At 40.4% G+C, this 19,702-nt stretch overlaps 1 protein-coding gene across 5 annotated transcripts in view; it reads right to left on the bottom strand.

Annotated features, from left to right (window-relative positions):
• Window positions 1-15,818, bottom strand: part of otofa (otoferlin a) — an 80,463-nt gene extending 64,645 nt beyond the window's left edge. For all 5 annotated transcript variants that reach the window (XM_073493471.1, XM_073493475.1, XM_073493474.1 and 2 more), the window contains exons 1-2: window positions 15,662-15,818; window positions 15,190-15,248 (exon numbers count right to left, since the gene is read on the bottom strand). The gene's annotated coding sequence lies outside the window, so the exon portion shown is untranslated. The remainder of the gene's footprint in view (window positions 1-15,189; window positions 15,249-15,661) is intronic.
• Between the last annotated feature and the right edge of the window lie 3,884 nt (window positions 15,819-19,702).

The following is a 19,702-nucleotide window of genomic DNA, read 5'->3' as shown; positions in this document are numbered from 1 at the left end:
CAGCCAGGCACGACCAGCACTGCTGTTTTCTGTCTTAGCTGCATTTCTTCTCTTTTTTAAAAATGCATTTCTTTTTTTTATTGGTGCAAAAACAAAAACAAATGATGGCTTTACAAACACAACAATGATAGAAACGGAGAAAAATATAGAAGAACAGATCGAACAAACTTTATCACAATACATAAAATAAATAAATACCTTAAATTTGGCATGCGTGTTTCTGTGTATGGATTTGTGTGTATGAGGGAGGATAAAAAGGTGATAATATCAATACATACATGTATTGAAAAGTAAATAAGGGACACATTTAAAATAATTATCTAACTAACTAAATAAAGAGTTTGTAATTAAAGTAGAGGCATTGATATCACTGGCTGTAGGGGTCTCTCTGGTCATAATGTCCGTTGAAAATAATTCCATTGTGTTCACAGCAAACATAAAGAAAATTTTTCGTGCAGCGAGATTACATACAAAAGTCCATGTACAGCATAACTCCCAGATCCCACCACCGCTCTAGACAATGTTCGTATTTCCACCAGTTTATTTCATGAACATAAGGACAGGAGGTGGGAAAAAGAAGGGACTTGAGGGAAACTGGGGTATCTGTTGAGTGCTGAGTTCAGTCAGAGGCTGAACTGAACACAAAAACAGACACTCTTCTGAATGAGACTCAAGAAGAGAGACTCAGCACAATCTATCTTTCTACTCTTTCGACTACAGTTGATTGATGAGTCTGATTTCAATCCCAGATCGTCACACGCTGACGCTTCGGGTCGGTGATGCAAGGCATCATCGGTCTCCACGAATTGACCCTTTTATTCAATCACAGTCCACAGTCAATCACATGTTTATGAAACTCAATAAACATCAATAATATTTGACTGGAATTCCCTGCCATTTGACCAACACATTTAAATCTTCTAGCACACATGGACCTGCATCATTTCCCGTAGCTCCCTGGGTGGGGTTGTGTGTAGGTATATATGTAATATATGTATATTCGTTTGTGTTACAAAGGTTGGCAAGTGGGGCCCAAACATTTGTGAAATGCATCCATTTGATTGCTGTCTTTTCTTATCTATTTTGGTTGGTTCTCGGTCAGCTGCCTTTCACTGGCAACATTTAGTCTGCATACGCCTTCAGAGTGCTGGTCATTAGCTGAGATTACAGCCAATACAGCTGCACTGCATCTCATTTACAATGAAATCTCCTCCAGTGTGTTTCAACAGCCAAAAGAGAGAGGAAGAGAAAGGCCCCAGCATGGTGTTAATGGTGCACGGATGACAGCGCACACAGCTAACGGAGGAAATGATGTCTAATATACACATACCAGAGCATGACACACACTGGAGCTCAAATTATACATACACACCACTGCAAACGTGATTATGTTTTCTTAATCCAACACCGGGGACAGCGGGCAGCCACTTAATTTCCCCAGAGTGAAAACCAGTCTTAATCTGTGCCTGCACGAACAAATGGCGCAGGTACACATCCCTTCTTTCCTTTCTCTTTCTACAAACACAAACACAGATGTGCTTACTTAATACTTCCGCTCCATTACTGACTCAACTTTGCATGCCTTCATTCCCTGCCACAAGGTCCAGAGACTGCTTATCTGTAGAGTAACACACATGCAAAAATCCACAATGTGAGGGAGTAAAGCTGTTTATGTTGACAGGGACGGACTATAGTGCTTACAGTGGTTTAAATACCCACACAGTGTTGAGAGAGTGGAAAGGTTTATTGTGTTTCAGCTGTGCAGTAGTTTTAAAAAAGTTTAATGGGTTTGCGCTCACAAACATCAGACGCTACGCTTGCAATGTTGACTACTGCATTTTGACAAAAAGTGCTATTTTTCTCAGAAGAATGCAATTTCAGATAGTGCCATGCACCACTAAGCTGCAAAATATTCACATTTGTCAACCAAAGTGGTTCTCCAATACATTTCTTATTTTCTGTAAAAGAGGCCAAGTTTAACAAAGTTCAAGCTCATACTTTGTTATTCGACAGAGAGTTTCTCTTCCCCCCACATTTCTTTTACTTGCCTCTATTTGTTTTTTTATTGAGTAGTTAAAACAGATTGACAGACAGAATAAATAGCATGATTATGTGATTTAGTCAAATGTCTCTGCTGTATCAGGCTGCTGAATGACTCCAGGCACAGACATTTATGGAAACTCATTATGTTTGATTCAGCGTGGCCATGGCTACAACAATAAAACATTTATGGGACGACTATATTGCCTGTCAGGTGACAATTGTGGCATCAACAAATACCCTCCTCAACAGGCTGTAAGGCTGCTGGTAGATAACTTTTTTGGGGGGTAGAGAGAAAGAGGTTACAAAGTGAAGATAAACTAAACTGCCGATAGCTGAAGAGATGAAGATCTCAGAGACAGTGGCCCATTTCTTTGAGTCTGGTATCACCTTCAGGCTACAGATGAAAGTAAATAAAGCTGATGGAGTGTGTTATATCAAAATGACACAAATCTCCCAAAGTCAATACTCTCTGAAGTGGAGCAGTAAAGCACAAAGTCTTTGGAGATCCTACATGAATTAAATGCTTTCCTATAAATACAGTGTGTTCTTTTTCAAGAAACAACACTCTTAAGATCATCACTCATATGTTCTCTGGTCCAGACATTTGACTCACTACTTACTCACAAACTCCTTGGTGCAACGGCAAATATAAATTTATATCGGTGCCTTTTTCTTTTTCTTTTTTTTTACCAGTGATACTTCAACAACCTCAACAATACAGTATTGCATTTTCATAAAGAAGCCCCTAGTGTCCCGAGGTGATATTTTTCTTTATTGTGTGCAGAAGTTATGATGTGCGCAAGATAATAACTTGTATCAGCGACCTTTGTTTCATCTCCCTCAGTATTTTCTGTCCTCTCTTTGGAAAATAAAACATCAAATATCTAAAGGTACTTTTAAATACTGGTCAATTTTTACACTATAATTTTTCACTAATACGCCTGCTTTACAATTGGACAACCATATACTGTAAAAAAAAAAAAAAGGTTATTATTATACTATTACAACAATCAATATATAATCATCACTTTATCTGTCTAAATCATTAATTCATATATTATGGGATTATTCTAATAACATAAGATGATAATTTTGCATTCTACAGAGTATGAAAAATATCACCTTACAGGACATAAGAGTCTTTGTGGGTGGGAAACTCGCAAAAGAACAATTTGAAAAAAAAAAAGAGAAACTAAAATTGATGCAGCACGGGCACTGGGGCCCAGCTCCAAAACCCTGGATCCAACACTTCCCGCGATGCAATTCAATAGTGTCTTTCGTTCAAAAAGAAATGCTAATGTCTACACTCACAGTTTGTGAAAAAAATAAAGCTCCCAAATCACACAAGCAACCCCAGTGATGTCACAGACTTAACAAAGCTTTTTCACAGCCACAAAAGAATTCATCAGGCTGACTGTTACTCCATTTGACTGTTAAACTGACATGAACCACTAAATTTCACATTTAATCCACTGGAATGAGGCAGATATTATGCTTATCAGAGTTTGATGCTTACAAATACACCCACACAGGGGATTTTTTTATTGTGGATGGTTGGACCTCTTCTCAGGACTGTGTGGGCGTGTGGATGATTAACATGTCCCTCACTAAACTGTTTGCTTTTTGGTACCTCTAACAGTGCAGTCAGACTGAAATTCGCTTTTCATTCACTTCAGTGTGAAGCAGAGCGAGACGGATTTGCTTGTGGTCTCAAAGTGACCAGCCTTTGAACTGTGAAGCTCTCCGGTGTCCAGCCAGTTTGAGAGAGGGATTGATCTGTCGTTCAGTGAATATTGATTTTTTATATCCTTGTTTTATAACTGTATGGCAAAATAATACATGCAGCAGAGAAAGAAAGATCCAAGTGCAAGGACAGTAACAGAGGTTAATGACTACAACTTTCCATCCATTCATCCATTTTCTTCCACTTACTCTGGGGTTGCTTCGTGGTGGCAGCCAGCTAAGCATTGTATTCCAGACCTCCCTCTCCCCATGAACCATTTCCAACTCCTCCGGCTGATTCTGAGGCATTCCCAGGCCAGAGATATGTAATCCCTCCAGTGAGTTCTGGGTCTCCTCCCAGTTGGACTTCGATACCCTACGGAGGAAACTCCTTTTGGCTGCTTGCAACTACAACTTTGTGGACTGTTTTGGTTTGCCTGCTAGCTCCCAAAGTTTAGGTTTACAACCCTACTTGTCTAATCCACCACAATAAGTGAAATACCTGTGAGAGACCTTTAAACTAAAAAGTAAACCTAGCAGGAAAAGGCAATCACAGTTTCACTGTTTTGTGTTCTCTTCAGCCCAATTTGAAGCCCTGCACAAATCAGATTTGAAGCTGTCAAGCAGTCACTGTGGCTCAAACATTGGCTGATGTAAAACTGCTGCAATGCGCCTACTCTTTCATTCTGTCTGACTCGCTGTAAAAAAAAAAATGTATCACAGATTGTTTGGTTAAAGAAATATGCGATAGTATTCTCAAAAGCAATCATTACTGCACTGATTTAAAAAAATAAATAAAGGCAAGTCATCACTGGTATTATTTTAGATCCTCCTCTCTATTTTTTGAGCCTGCCTGAAGAAAACACATTTCTATCCCCAGACCCCCCCGCCCCCGACGCTCTGTACTGTATGATACACTAATTGGCGGAGTGTGGCCGCTCATTAAAAATGACAGGTATGATCTCACTAACCGGAAGCCTTGAGGCCTCAGTGGCCTATCAGAGGGGCTAAACGCTGAACTGAAGAGCAGCTATTACTGCTGTGATCCCACGCTGTAGCATTGTGGCGAGCAGATGGATGACCGGGCTGCCCTCAGTTTCCCCCGCTTGCCGTCCTTTTGATGTCTCATGACTGTTGCCATGGACACAGAAGATGAAAACACCTCTATGATTAATTATGAAGAGTATGTTCTATCTTTAATATTCGCTGACTACAAGGGTCGGGGTGTTATATTTTACAGTAAGGGCATTCCTTATGCAGTATGCAGTCTTTTGTGTTGAGTTTAAAGGCTTGTTGTGATCACGATGATGCGGTTCTCTGCGCTTGGATTCAGCAGGCTTAGATGTGTTCTTAAAAGGATAAAAAGAGATAAGGGTAGACCGCTGAAAGAGGCAGTATACAGCAGCTTCTCATTACAGCAGGATTTACCAGCCAGCTCCATATGCTTTATAGTATTCAGGATTATGGATAAAGGGTTTCTTTGTATTCTCTGGATCTGCTGACTTTGACGGTACGAGAGAGTATACCTCTGCAACAGTGAATTATTTAATGCTGGAACATCAGTCGCACACATACAGTAACCTGACATTTTCTTCTCATTTTTTTGCTTCTTTCAATCACATTTTATGTCCTTTTTTCATCCAATGTAAGTTTGATTTTAATCATGTAATCTCAAAACCTCTCATGAAAGAAATCGCTTCGGGACATTTAACGACCCCGAGTTCAATTATTTAAAAGAACGCCTCCGAATGCTTCGTTTGAAAAAAACAAAAAGCTGTTCCTACTCTCTCCTTCTTTTTTTTGCATGTGCACTCATACTGTGAATATACAGAAAACACAGAATAGGGATGCTGTGTCCATTTTGTTTTTTGTAGTCTATAGTAATTCAAACACAAAACCTCTGCAGGTGATACCAACTTTGGGAAACCATTAAAGTCCAGTTTTTGTTGAGAATGTATTACTTTTGTTGAGACTGAGCTTATTTTCTAGATTAGTTTAGTTTTGTCCATTGGATTAAATCATGGTGTCAGTGGTTCATGTTCTCACCCGAGCACAAGAGTGTTGGAAAACAACTTTGTACATTTATTGGTTGGTTATTAGTTTTGAGGTAATAGCCTCTTCGCAGTCATTATGTCTTTTTCAACCTATGCGGCTGTGTCATCTGTAGTGGTTTTGTGTCTCTTTGTAGTCATTTTTGTGTCTTTCCAGAGAGTTTTCATCTATTTGAGTTCATTTTTCTGTCTCTTTAAAGTCCCTTTGGGTCTTTTTGGTGACATTTTTTTTATCTCTTTTTAGTCACTATGCATCTCTTTGGGGGTGGATTTGTCTTCGTAGTTGCATTTATCTATCTTCGTAGCCATTTTTGTCATTTTTTTTGTTCATGTGTGGTTGCTGTTGTTGTTTTGTGCGTCTTTGTAGTTGTTTTTGTCTATTTGTCGTAAATTCTTTGTTTAAGTGTGGTTCTAAGTCCTGTATCGTAGGCAACTGGACTTGTTTCAGTTTCTTGAAGACGTTTCACCTCTCATCCAAGAGGCTTCTTCAGTTCTAACTAACTTGAAGGAAGTTGCAGGCTTTTAACCCTGTGTGGGAGTGTCCAGTTGTTTTTGGCTATTTGTCTTTTTTATGTCTTTGTAGCAATTTTAATCTCTTTGTAGTTGTTTTTTGTCTCGGTGAAGCTGTTTTTTAATTCTCTGCGCTGTTCATTGTCTCTCTTGTAATTTTTAGGCCCTTTGTAGTGGACCAGGCTCTTCACAATAAGCCATTATGAATAGTATAATTACACAGTGAAAGGAACAACATTTCGGGACAATGAGTACATTTTGCTGATACTATATTTTCACTGAAGTAAACTTTTGAATGCAGGGTTTTTTATATTGTACAGTTATACTGCCATTTTGCTGGAGCAAAGGAGCTGTATTCGTCTACCACTGCAACATATACGCTATGTGTGTATGTGTGCCTGTCAGTCTAGATGAAACAGCATCTCTGATAAGCTGGTTCTGCTGAGAAACTCGATCTTGTCCAATTCACTGACATCGCCGCATGCCCACTGCATCCTACACCACCAACCCCCCCAACTCTGTCTCAATTTACTTTTTCCAATTGGACTGTCTATCCCCGTTTTCATTTCCATCCCCGCTCTGTTTCCCAGATGTCACTTTATCCTCTTGCTCCAATGTGTCTGCATTCATCTCTGTCTAATGTGTAATATGTGTCAAATAAAATGCCATGGGTGTTGACATATTGACATTAATCTAGTCAGAATCTTTTATTCACCCAGAATGAATATTTATGAACAGTTGTAGCAGCCACAAGCTCTGGTTGTTGTTATCAATCAGCACTGAATTGATTCTATGTAAGAACAACGATTAATAGCAGTAGTTACTGACAATGTTTGGATATGTTTTACCCCAAACTTCCGGTAAATCAAGTTTAACCCATCAAAACGTGAGTCTTTTATGAAAGTGGACAGTTAAACCAAATGAAACTCTTCTGCCTCATGTAATTGAGTGCCAGTGTGGACAGGTACAAACTCTTTAGCAGGTTAATTCAATAAAATCTCATTTTGTTTCGAGCTGGACTCTAATAAAACTGCAATTAGCTGCCCAGTTTCTGCTGTGGAAGACCAGATGGTGCAGAGATAACGAACAGTGCATTTGTCAAGTAAGCTGCTGCACAGCCTTAGAAATAGACAGTGTTGTGCTCAGAGATAACACTCACCCCTCAGTTAGAAACTTTTCTGCTGAGAAGGTTTTTTTCTTTCTTCTGTTCAACAATAGAAGCTCTACCTTCTGTTCCTCTGGTGTCTTTTATCCGAATGTGATGAGTCACAAATGGCCCACGCTGGTATCGAATTAATTGTATTTATTAACTAAAAATAAGAATTTGTGGAGGACAAGAAAATCTGGATCAAGGATGATGAACAGTTTTTGTTAGATTTGAGCTGCCCTAACAGAAAACTTCTTACATAATATACCTCATCATTTGGAGATGCTGTTATATACTGTCTACTAGTACAACAGTACCTTGTTTTTACGGTAATACACCACACAATACCAAAAATGCTTACAGGTAGTTCTCACTGCTGCTCAACAGAATACATGAAATGTTTGGCCATCTACTGCGTTTGAATAATTGGACCACAAGAGTATATACAGTATTTGGCTTCATCTCTTGGTAGGTAATTTGGCGATTTTAGACCGTGATCAATCTTGAAGGTGTCAAAAAAAACATGGCTTACTTCACATGGCTCTTATTTGGGTGACGTATTGTAAATAATGAAACTGGAGCTACAGCTTAGCAGCATGTGGAGCTTGAACCAAAAATGATCTTCAATGCAATATTGTGTTTTAATGATGCAAATAGAGAAATTAAAAAAGCAATTTGGATTGTAGATCTTGATTGCCACTAAATAGTCTGACTTACTGGATGTAGCCTGTTGGTATTAAGTATGTCATTTCTACTGCTATCTGCATGTACTGTTTTCAAAAATCCCCATCTCTACATGAAACCACAACAACAACCTTCAAGCTAGCTACCTACAGGCTAAAACTAGCAAGTTACTCTCATACTAACCTGTTTGCTAACGGCATGAATGTAAACAAGAGGCAGAGGCACCGTCACTGCATCCTGGGTTGAACGCCAAATCGGCAAGAGCAAGCCAGAGCTTTTTTCCCCCCTATACCTGAATGAGAATTGGTGCAGCCAGACCTTTTTTCCAGTGCTGATACAGTGCTATGGAGACAACCATTAAATATATCATGATTTTATTATATGGCCAGATTGCCCATCTCTGGCTTCATCCCAGTTGTTTCTGAGCAGGATGTGACATGGGATTGTTAAATGTAGGCAAATGAAGTTGGAGCTTATTTGTTGCCACTTCCCCAGTGTGTCTCTATCCCTCTCTTCTCCCTGTGTATGTGATTACCTGAGTGAGACAGGTGTGCTGGAGACAGAGTAGAGCAGAATCCAACAGCTGTACCTAATCCTGCAATCGAGCCTACCTTCTTATGCTGAGCCCTGCGACACTCACGCTGCCAGACTGTAGCCACTGTTCAGTCAGGAATAGTCCACACTTGCAGCCATGTCACTTTGCCACTTTTACTTTACCTGTTGCCTTGGACCTGAATTTAACTCTAGGCCCAGTCTCCCTGGACTCTCTTCTGTCAGCCCTGGACCAGCCTAGCTTTGCCCCAAACTCCTACTTGTTTACCTTGCAAATAAAACTACACCTTCTGAACATTAGCTGTTGACACTCTGTCTGTGTCTGCACCAGGGTTCACCTATATTGCTGCCACATAACAGTCCACACTGCAAAATGTCAGCAATTATTGGATAGATTGCCATGAAATTGTGTCTATAGGATAAATCCTGATGACTTTGGTGATCCCCTTACACCAATATATCCAATACTCCAATATCTTTATAACTAAATGAAAACATTTGCATGATAGCATTGTCATTGTGAGCATATCATCATGTTTGACGTTAGCATTTAGCCCAAATCACTGTTCAGAGCTGCTAATGTGTACTGTTACTCACGGAGCTACTTCAAATGACCAAACCACATAACACATGTGGATGCAGTCAAGATTTGAGTTTGTGTTATCCTATTTTTCTGTTTTAGTGTTTTGTTCTAAAAGTGCCAGATAATATTCTTTACTTAAAGAACTTTTCTGTGGGTTGCTTTACTTTGTACAATTGATTTTTGAGCGAATGTGTGGTGCCGTGTCACTCTGGAGAGGGAATCCTTCAGCAGAGGAGTTACAAGCTGATGCACATGAATACACACTCAAGCAGCTAAAGAGAAGTGGGCGCTGATATGCTGTATCTTTTCTTTCCCTGAGGGCACACACGGCAAAGTGAAAATATAGCTTTCCCAACAGATATGATGTTTTTGTTATATATCCCTATCTGTGCACGGGGATTGGTTTGTTCTTTTATCATTCTAAATCCACAATACTAATGCATAAACCAGAGTAAAAACGAAAAGTAATACAATTAGGTTCTATGCAATAACTGTAGATTCTGCTGTTCTCATTTTGGCTGCTTGAATTTCAACTTCCTTCCAACTCTAACTGAGCAAAGACAGTATTCTGCACAGATCATCATTTATTCAGTGTACTCAGAGATAGGAAAGCACCTCCCTGGAGCAGCCCTGACTCTTTAAAAGTGGTGAATTCAGACTATTTTTAGCACCAGAAATATTCCAGTTTGTGTCAGGCCCAAAAGCAACTGCTACTCCTCGTCTTCTTACTGGTGGCCAGGTCAGAAAACCATCAGCTGAAATATGACCTGCAGAGTTGAACCTAATGCACAAAGTTACGTTTTAAGAGTCTTTAACTCTCCACAGCTCACTTGATATGAATCCTGTACTACTGAGTGTGATGTATATTAGTTTAAAAACCTCACCCTGATAGTGATATGCTCTCATATAACAGACACGCCTGACTCGAGCCCACTAACTTCACAAACTTGATTACCAAGGGAAGTTTTGTGGACATGACCTCACTGTGGTCTCTTTACTCTCTTTGGTCAGCCGCAGCACTCCCTGGAGTTCAGAGCCCTGATTGGGCTGGTTAGGCTGTCAGGGGAGAAGTAGAGCAAGAGCATCGGCAGTCCCACAACTACTACTACCCTAGAAATTGTGCTTATATACTTATAATTTCTCTTGCAAATTAGTTTTTGTCAGGAATCTTGATGACTGTCCGGATTATGTTCAATGCCAATGTTTGTTGCTAAAGAAATTCTATATGTACGTAGGTCATACAGAGCATGTTTGAGGTGCATGGTTGTTGTTTAAAGCACAGGACTTAGCCCAGAGTTCATATCCTGAGTCCCTTTGGTGGTTAGGTTTAGGCAACAAAAGCACTTTGTTTGAGGCAAAGATCGTGTGTCGGCAACATGTTCACAAAGTAAACATGCCATGTCTCCTGCGACATGTCAGTGTTGAGGTTAAGATTACACCAAGATCATGATGTTTGTCTTAAACAAGAGCTCAGAGAGCCACAAAAAGTAGGAGTGTGAATCTTTGGCAATCTCATGATTCGATTCCGATTCCTAGCTGGACGATTCGTTGCATGGTTGGTGAGGAGGTTTAAGAAAAAATGGAACAACTCTTAGTTTATTGGACTTTGGGGGACAGATAAAGTCATCTGCTTTACCTGCAAACAGGTGAATGGCGTGCTTAAGGAATTTAATCTTAAATGCCATTGTAAGACAGATCACAACAGATCCTACGATAAGTTCAAGGGTTTTTTTTCTGGTGCAGCCCTCAGTCATATGATGGCTCCCCAAATTGGCACTCAGTCATCAAAACTTTGAGATGTTTTGAGCGGATATTGGGAAAACTAGTACAAAACATTGTCAGTGAACATTTTGCTGACACAATCATAATCAACATTTTCTAAGTAGATATTCTAACTAGGTAGATATTCATTAAAAGGGGAACTCAAAAGACTTTCCACATCAAAGTCTGTTTAGAGGTCCTGGGGAGTATTAATGCATATGTAAAAAAGTTGTGTAAAGCCTTTTTTGGTTCCAGAGGGAGCTGTGTGAAGTCTGCTAAATTGCTTCAAGTGATGTCAGTAGGTGCTGATAACTACAAGATAAAAAACAAAAAAGAAAAAAAAATCTGGGGGTGTAGAATTAAAAAGAGGTGAGCTTATCACATCTCTGTCGTCCGCTCCTCATATCTGCTGAAGACTAGCTGCTCGAGGCTACATTACAGTAGCTGCTACAAGAGTAATGCACCAGGAATCTCTGTCGGTAACTGAGTTGTATTGTGGGTAATGTCGGCGTCAGGGAAGAATGGAATAAAAAAGACGATATCCATGGATCTGCTGCCTCCGTTCTTATCCTGCCCATGTTTTGGACATGTTATTCTAACAATGTTTCCTTATTATGGTGATAACAACATGGCACCTCTGGGTTGCAAATCAACAGCATGCAAACGCTATTTATTGGGGGACAGGGCTGAAAACGGTAAGTACACAATTACCTAGAAAAGCCATGAAAAAGTCATGCGATTCCGAATTTAGCATTACATAATTTGCAAGACTCTCATTAAAAAGTCAGACTGTGCACTTAGCACAGTGCAGGGCTGTACGGTAGCAGCTGGAAGCGAGTGGAGAAGGAATATTCTTGCATTCATTATGTTTGCATAATAATTCCCCTTGCCTTGTCTGCATAGTTCAAATCTCTCGGCATCTGTTTTGTAAACTAAACAAACGCACATTCCTGATCAAGCTCTTGTGTTTACCCCCTCTCTCCGTCTCTGTTGCACACACACTGACATGGACACACATATATCTCCACTCAGTGAACCCTGTGGTCACATACAGTACTTGCAGGGCTCTCTGTTCTTTGCTCCAGTTATGTCTAACTAGTGAGGGGGAAGCCCTGGTGTACTGCAGCTAAAAGCAAAGTCCCACCACGGAATGAATAATGAATACAGATTCCCCATCCAGTCTATCCGCATACTAGTTCAAAGGCGTCCTGCTAGTCCATGCATAAAGCAACAAGACACACAACTCTATGCTAATGGCCCTCAATTCCAGGGGCAGGACTGAGCTTACTGAGCCATGCAAATGTTTCAGTGCCGAGGATGAAGATGTCAGATGAGGAGGATGCGATGAGTGTTTGTTGGGGGGCAGGGGTGGCCAGGGCAACTGTGCATGAACACTTGGGCACCAGCCACATGCAACACACGCACAAATATACACCAACTCAGGAGCTACTGGAAGCACAAGTTGTCCCAAGGGAAGCCTGGACATTTTATTGATGCTGAGTGATGCTAACGACCTCCCCAGCACTACAGGACTGAGACGAGAGCATCGGGTGAAGCTGTCACAAGAGATCACGCATCAGTGGCAGCTACCCAGTTCTATACCAGTTACTGCAGTTAGGCCTCAGGAATAATATAATTATTATAAATATTTCTGAGACATTTCTGCCTTTTGTCTACTTTTCCTTCTTGTATCTCACCCACAAAAACAGAATTCTTTCTGCACGCTCTCTGAATATTTGTTTGTAAATGTGTGTGTGGGACTAAGGCCAAATGTGAACAGTCATTTAGCCATTTTCCTGATTAGACTGAAAACAAAAAGCGCTGCTTATCAGCAAAGGAAGCAGCACTCTGCTTGTGAGCCCATCAAAGGAAAAATGTTTTTCTTTGTGAAAGCTCGCAGCTCAGAAAGAAAAAAAACCTGTAGTCAAACCTCCCGTGGGAAGGTGTTTGAGGCTGCCTTTCTTTTTGTTTTCCTTCTTTCATTCCCTGACTTTACCCCCTACCTCTGTTCTGTCTCTTTTGCTTCCGCTCTGTGTGGATTTCCTCCAACACTTCTCTCTTGATCCCTCAGGCCTCATCTCTTTCATACCCCTCTCCCCCTCTCTTCTCTCCTACGACTCTTTGCATTTGAATCCATCATAAAGCTGGTTTCTCAGTGTGACAGGAGCCTGGAGGAATCCTATTGGGAACATTTCCCAGCATCCCTCAGCAGCCATAGGGAGACGAGGCTGACCAGCCAGCACCAGGATGGCTCCAGTGAAATCCGTAAGATCCCTGAGGCTTACTTAGGTCTGTGCTGTTGCTCGGAATAATTTTTCAGTAATTCCCTGGAGTTCATGTCCACTAAACTTTCACTGTCGAGTTAAAACTACCTCGAACTCTGTCAGAAAGGCTCTTTATGGGGCCAACTCTTCCTCACTGCAGCAGTGGAGTGCCTAGTTTAATTACAACAAAGCAAGTGTTCAATGTCATGCATGGGTGGAGGCCACTACCTCTGCACCGCCTCTCAGACCCGGATAGGCCATCAGTGAACAGGAGAGGGCCATTAGGAGACACTTGACAGGACATCGGACATTTGCAAATGAGAATCAGTAAGACTTTGAGTTTGAAAATTAATTAAGTGATGTGATGCTTGGCTGACTCAGTGGTTAGCACTGTCGCCTCACAGCATGAAGATCCTGGGTTTGTGTCCAGTCCAGAATCCCATTACATCCATTTATGATGATTCTGCACCTGCTTATTTACGTGCAATGCCAATGTTAAATGCCAACACAGGAAATAGTGTGCCCTTTATGTAGCCAGCCAGGAAGAAACGTTTGTCTATAGGGACCTGCCCAAAGTGTACCATGCTTTTAACACAATGCATGATGGTATAGGAATTAGCATTGTTTCTTGGATAATATAAAAGAAATTCAAATTATATTTAATTAATAAAAGACCTCCAATGCCACACTCTTGAAAACTTGATTAACATGATAATAATGAATATTCTGTGCAAAGAAAGTGAAATATTTTTTCGATAATCAAACTTTATTATAACTATCATGTCATATTCAATAACTATGTTTCCATCTAAATGAGAGCAAATTTGATGCAAACTTTCCAAATGTTGTAAAAAAAAAAAAAAAAAAGAAAATAGATAGATAGATAAATGAATAAAATGCTACACAACGCCTAATCTCTAAAGTTGGTGATACAGTCTATGTTACACATGGCCGTAGAGGTCACGAAGCAGAAACCGAACCAGTTGTTTGCCGGCCGGCAACAAACCTCAAAGGAGAACAAGAAGAAACAATACCAGTTGCCTTGGCCATCTGCGAGGGAATGTGGAAATTAATCTTGGAGTGGGAGTCTTGCGGCAGATGGCGTCTTCAGATCTGCGTTTTCTATATCTATGCATAAGGACCCTGGACGTGAGGGGTGTCACGATTCTCCAAAGCCAGAATAAAATTTGATTTTCAGTTCAATTGTTTTTCAGCACTGACAGCTACACTGTTGTTTGACAAATATGTATTTTTGCTCCGACAACTTCCATTTACATTTTTTATGAGGTGCACTTGGACACACCATGATGCCACCAGTTAATATGTATAGGGATCAAATAATTGAATCACTCTTCTAGACTTTCCACACCGCCAATGGCACAATGCCAGGGAAGGTGAGAGGTGTAGAAGCTGTTCTTTATTCTTCATGTTAACGTAGATTTACTGTAAAGTGTTTTCAAGGACGCCACTTTCAAATACTAAGAACTCAAAGAGCTGGAAATGTGTCTTTGCAAGTCACATTCAAATTAATTCATCCGTCAACAGCAGTTAGAGATGTTATCAGTTACAGTTAGAAATTGTGTGGGTGTCAATGTGAAATCTTCCTGTACTGACTTATGTCTAATAAGTTCGAGTTGTATTAATGTCATCACTTAAATCTAAGAACAGACATCCAAGTTAAAAGTAATGACCACATTATCTACATAATGGCTAATTATCATCAACTTAGCAACAGGTTCATTAACAAAGCCTGCAGCCTGGTTATCTGCACTGGAGCCGGCAAGTTGTGGCTTCTATTAAATTAAGAGATAATTGCTGATCGGTCATTATGTAGGTGGGTTAGTGTATGAAAGAGTAAATGAAGACACTGACCTCATTAAAGTGAGCCACCTCATCACAGTTCTCTGCCACGCGGCTGTAGAAGGGCAGACCTGGAGATGAGGAGGAATTTAGAGGTTAAAAACAGATCAGCTGTTCAATAATGACACTGCAGTTTTTGGCTTGTGACCTGTTACAAAAAATCAGCGTCACATTTCACGTCTATGAGTTGTTTAAGAGACATTTCCCCCATAAACGTCCTAGATGTTTACATTTAAATAACTGTTCTGTTTCCACAAAAAGGCAATTATTCAGTCCAAAGTCCTAAAAAGGATTACAAATTTGCTTAACAGAGCCTTGTTTCTCAACTTCACTAGCAGATTAATCAACTCCCGACTCCTCAGTGTCGTGGTCCTGTCATTTCAGTTTAATTTTATTTGCCTTTTATGTGTTTTCTGGGGTTTTGTGGTGTCTTTTTTTCTCCTATGTCCTTGTGCTCATCACCAGCCTGCTTTTCCCTCCACACCTGCACTGCATCTCCTTCATCAGCCCAGCGCTGTTCCCAGTCAGAGCCCTTGAGTAGAGAGAGTCGCGACAAGGGAAGTTGAAAATGCTGATCGTCATGTGATTCACAGAGACTTCAGAAAGTTCCAGGAAGTTCCAAGCGAGCAATTTAAATGCATGAATACAGACAGACAACAGCAAAATATTACTTTGTCCAGTGGTGTAAATGGAGATGAAGCGACTCTCTCTACTCAAGGGCTCTGTTCTCAGTGTTCTTTCTAGCCAATCAGCTCCTTCCCTGCTCTCTTGGTCCCACCACTCATTCCCCTCACCTGCGTCTCTCCGCCTTTCTCCATCTGCACCTCATCCCCTCATTCGGTTATTTTGTATTTAAGTCCAGTTATGAGTGTCACTCCCCCTCTCTCTCATCCTATTTCCTGTCATTGCTCAAGCTTGCCCTGTCAACAAAGCCATACAAAGGCAAAAAAAAACAAGCTACTAACACATCATTATTAACTATTGATTATGACCCATAGATTTCGATCAGGTGTGTTGGAGCAGGGAAACATCTAAAAGACACAGGGCAGGGGGCACCAGGAATAGGACTGAAAAACACTGGTTTGGTGGGTCATATCTAAAACAGAAATAAAAATGAAAAAAGTAAGATTTTAAATGCAGAATTGTTTCTTTTAATAGAGTTTTGGTGTTTTCACTGAAGAATATAGTATCTGGACACTTCTTTGATACATGAATCTATAATCACAATAAGGTACATTTATCAACATTAAAATGCTCCCATTACTGTCTCAAATCTGTTTACATTTAAAGACAAATTATTGCCTTAAGTACCTGGAAAACACACAAATGAGCTGGCCTGTGTGGAGCCACAGGAGATGGAAAAGAAACACAGGCAATTAAATGGCTATGATATGACTCACTATGCGACAGGATACAAACAGAGCAGCAGGCAGGGAAGGAAAAAAGACTTCGGCAGAATCAAAATAAGATAAAAGAAGTGAGATAAAAGAAAACAGAATATATAGAATTTCCACATGATCTCCTTAAATGATTGTGAAAACAATCATCTCCTGGTGCAGTGTGTATTCAAGGTTATACACGGGGCAGAGAGCCAGGACAGTAACGTGATTCACTCATGTGTGCCACAGTACAGCCTGTGTTCACCTGGTTGCTTTGTGATGCTCATGAATGATGCCGGACTGCTGCTTTGTTGCACTCGTTTGCTTTGTGTATCTGAGGCTTTGTGTGGGTGTTTATGTTTGTTTGGGTGCATGTGGACAGCTGATGTGTGCTGACACACATCCATGTGTATATATATAATGCACTGTATATATACACTCACAGGCACAGGGACCTACAGCGTTAATTACAGTCCCTGTCACTCAGGCTGTTCTAATAAGTTTGAACAGAAATAAATAGATTCTGCTTGGCTCTGATGTATTATTAGCATTATTTGTGCTGAAAGTATTTTTTCACACATTCACAACATCTGAGTATAGAAAGAGAAAAAGCCAAACATGTAAAAGGAGAACTGAAAATGTATTCACAGGACCTCAACCGTATAATTTTATGAAAATTAGCTAGGGCTAGAGCCACATCCTACAATCAGGATGTGGCCTTAATATCGCAATATTTTATTTTGAAATGTCCTCAAAATAGAGCTTGGATACCTGACCCGAACCTGCTCTGTATGAGTACGTGCATAATCATAGATTATTTTACATCTATGCGCATTGAACAATGGCATTTCTGGAGTGGGCTCAGAAAATTATCCAAAATGATAACGGTATAATTTCAACATAGTTCATAGTCTCTTTCACAACTTCCCAACACTCCACTCTCTCTCCATCCACATCCTTTGAAATCATTTTTAGAAAATAAACACCACTCAAATGTCAGAGAGGGAGAGAGACAATATCCCTCCTACATTATTCAAAACAGAGGCATCTTTGTCATACCAGCGTTTCCATCTAACCGAGACGTGGGCTTACAAAAGTAGACCATGTGAAACTTATGTAAGGTGCTCCACACCAAACTAAAACAACATGCTGCTAATCAGATTGCCATTTGGCCTTGGATGGAAACGGTGAGAAACAAAGCGATTGAGAGCAGCGTGAGGATTGCGGCATTGAAATAATCGACCTATGGTGGAGGCAAGAAAAGGGATGGAGAGATACATACTCGGTTCAACCAGGCGGACTGAGATAAAAGGAGTAAAAGGATGGAGAACACTGTTTCAAACCCAGGCTAACACAAATGAAAGGGCACAGAGGTGCTTTCTGAGCTTTCCTTTAGTTTTACCAGGGCTAAAGGTCTGTGTGTAGAATACACAGCACACAATACAGACTTTGTGGATGTGCGTTAATGTTCAGGTTGTAATAATACTCTCACTGTATGCCTCATCTCATCTTTGTTGTTCCATACTGTGATTTAATTTAGTCTTATTTCCTTACCACATAATGAGGAAAAAAAAAAAGACATGGGCAGCACCATTCAACGCACAGTAAATGTCTGCTCCAGCAGAGGATGTAACAAAGGAGCTTCAAGTGCCACAGGGAAGAAAATGAATCTAAGAGATGGGTCTAGGATACAGAAGATTGCACAAAACCTCTTTTTCAGTCCAGAGAATATTGAAGATTTAGAGCTAAAAAGCTGACAAACAAGCCGTTGAAGCTGCAGCGTGGATGACAGACAGACAGAAGAAAAGAAAGGAAAGCTGTAGTGGAGCATCTTTAAAGTGGAAATCATATTTTCTAATTAAAATTCCAGAGTGTACACGTGATCCTGCAGGCTACTCCAGTGTGAAGTCCCAGGCTATAAGCAACAAGAGCCAAAGTGTCACTCTTTGATAAAGCCGAGAGCTACAGATAACAGCAAGAATTCATCAAAGACTTGTCAGAAAATCAATTAAGTTTGGATGCCGTGCCTTTGAAGACGATTTTATTCATTGGCCTTGGTTCCAGATGATAATGAACCACACTTGGAACTCTACAGTCTTCCTTATCTCTTGACAGCTTGAATTCAAGTAGTAATGCATTCATGTGGTGTCGGAATAGTCGGAAGAGTGAGCCCCAATGTTGGAACTGGGATACTGAAAATTTTTGTATCAATTATTATTGTTATAGTTATTCTTCTTGGTGTGGTCGGCCCTTTTGTGGCTGTCCAGACAGAGTGACCTAGATCAGTTAGAAATGTGTTTAATTAACATTGAGCCTGATAAGTCAGATAAAGTATATTATAGTGGTTTTCGGGGATGTTTTGGGTCCCGAGTTTGGGACAACATCACTTTGTGACACAATTCTTCAAACAGCTATCAACATTTCGTTGAAACGCTCTGAGCAATAAAATACAACACATCTTTGTATGTCCATTTTGTTCCCACATCATGACATAAACTGGCAATTATGAAGTAAATGTTGATTGCACAATGTAATGGCTATACTGTATAGAATAATGACACCATCTGTGTTTAGCTTTGTTTCGTATAAACCACTTTGCAATTTTATCTGCCACCTGGCACGAAATCTCCTGGGAAAATGAAGGCTGACTGGAGATCCAGTCAGGCCGGCTCCCTGGTCCAATTTCATCTGCTTTCACATCCCCATTATGTTCTAAATGAATGAATAAACTGACATTTTGTCTGACTTTTGTTGTTGGTAGTTGCGACTGAGTAAAACAGTAACAATCCAGATGTCTTTTCAACAGCGGAGCCAACAATAATATCACTTGGAAATGCTATGGGGCGGGAATGCAAGGTAATTCACTGATTTATGGCTTTTAATTTCACAAAATATTCAAGATGTTTGATTCCAGATATCTTGTGTTGTTACACATCCCATCAGCTCTCTTTCCCCATCTGAAAGAACATGTGGTGCTGGCCTTGCGTGCATAACATCTCCCCACCAGCCTCTCTCGTGGTCTTATATGGTTGGACATGCTCAGGAGGGGCTGCTTCCTGGCAGACCTCTTCCTCTCCAGACAGGAAGTTGGTTGAGCTGAAAGCACTCAGGAAGCTCTACTGACAGTCTGCAGGGAAAAGCTCCCA

Source organism: Pagrus major, chromosome 22, assembly GCF_040436345.1.
Source record: "Pagrus major chromosome 22, Pma_NU_1.0".
NCBI lineage: Eukaryota > Metazoa > Chordata > Actinopteri > Spariformes > Sparidae > Pagrus > Pagrus major.
The sequence above is the reverse complement of the archived record's forward strand: the minus strand, read 5'-3'. Positions and strand labels throughout refer to the sequence as shown.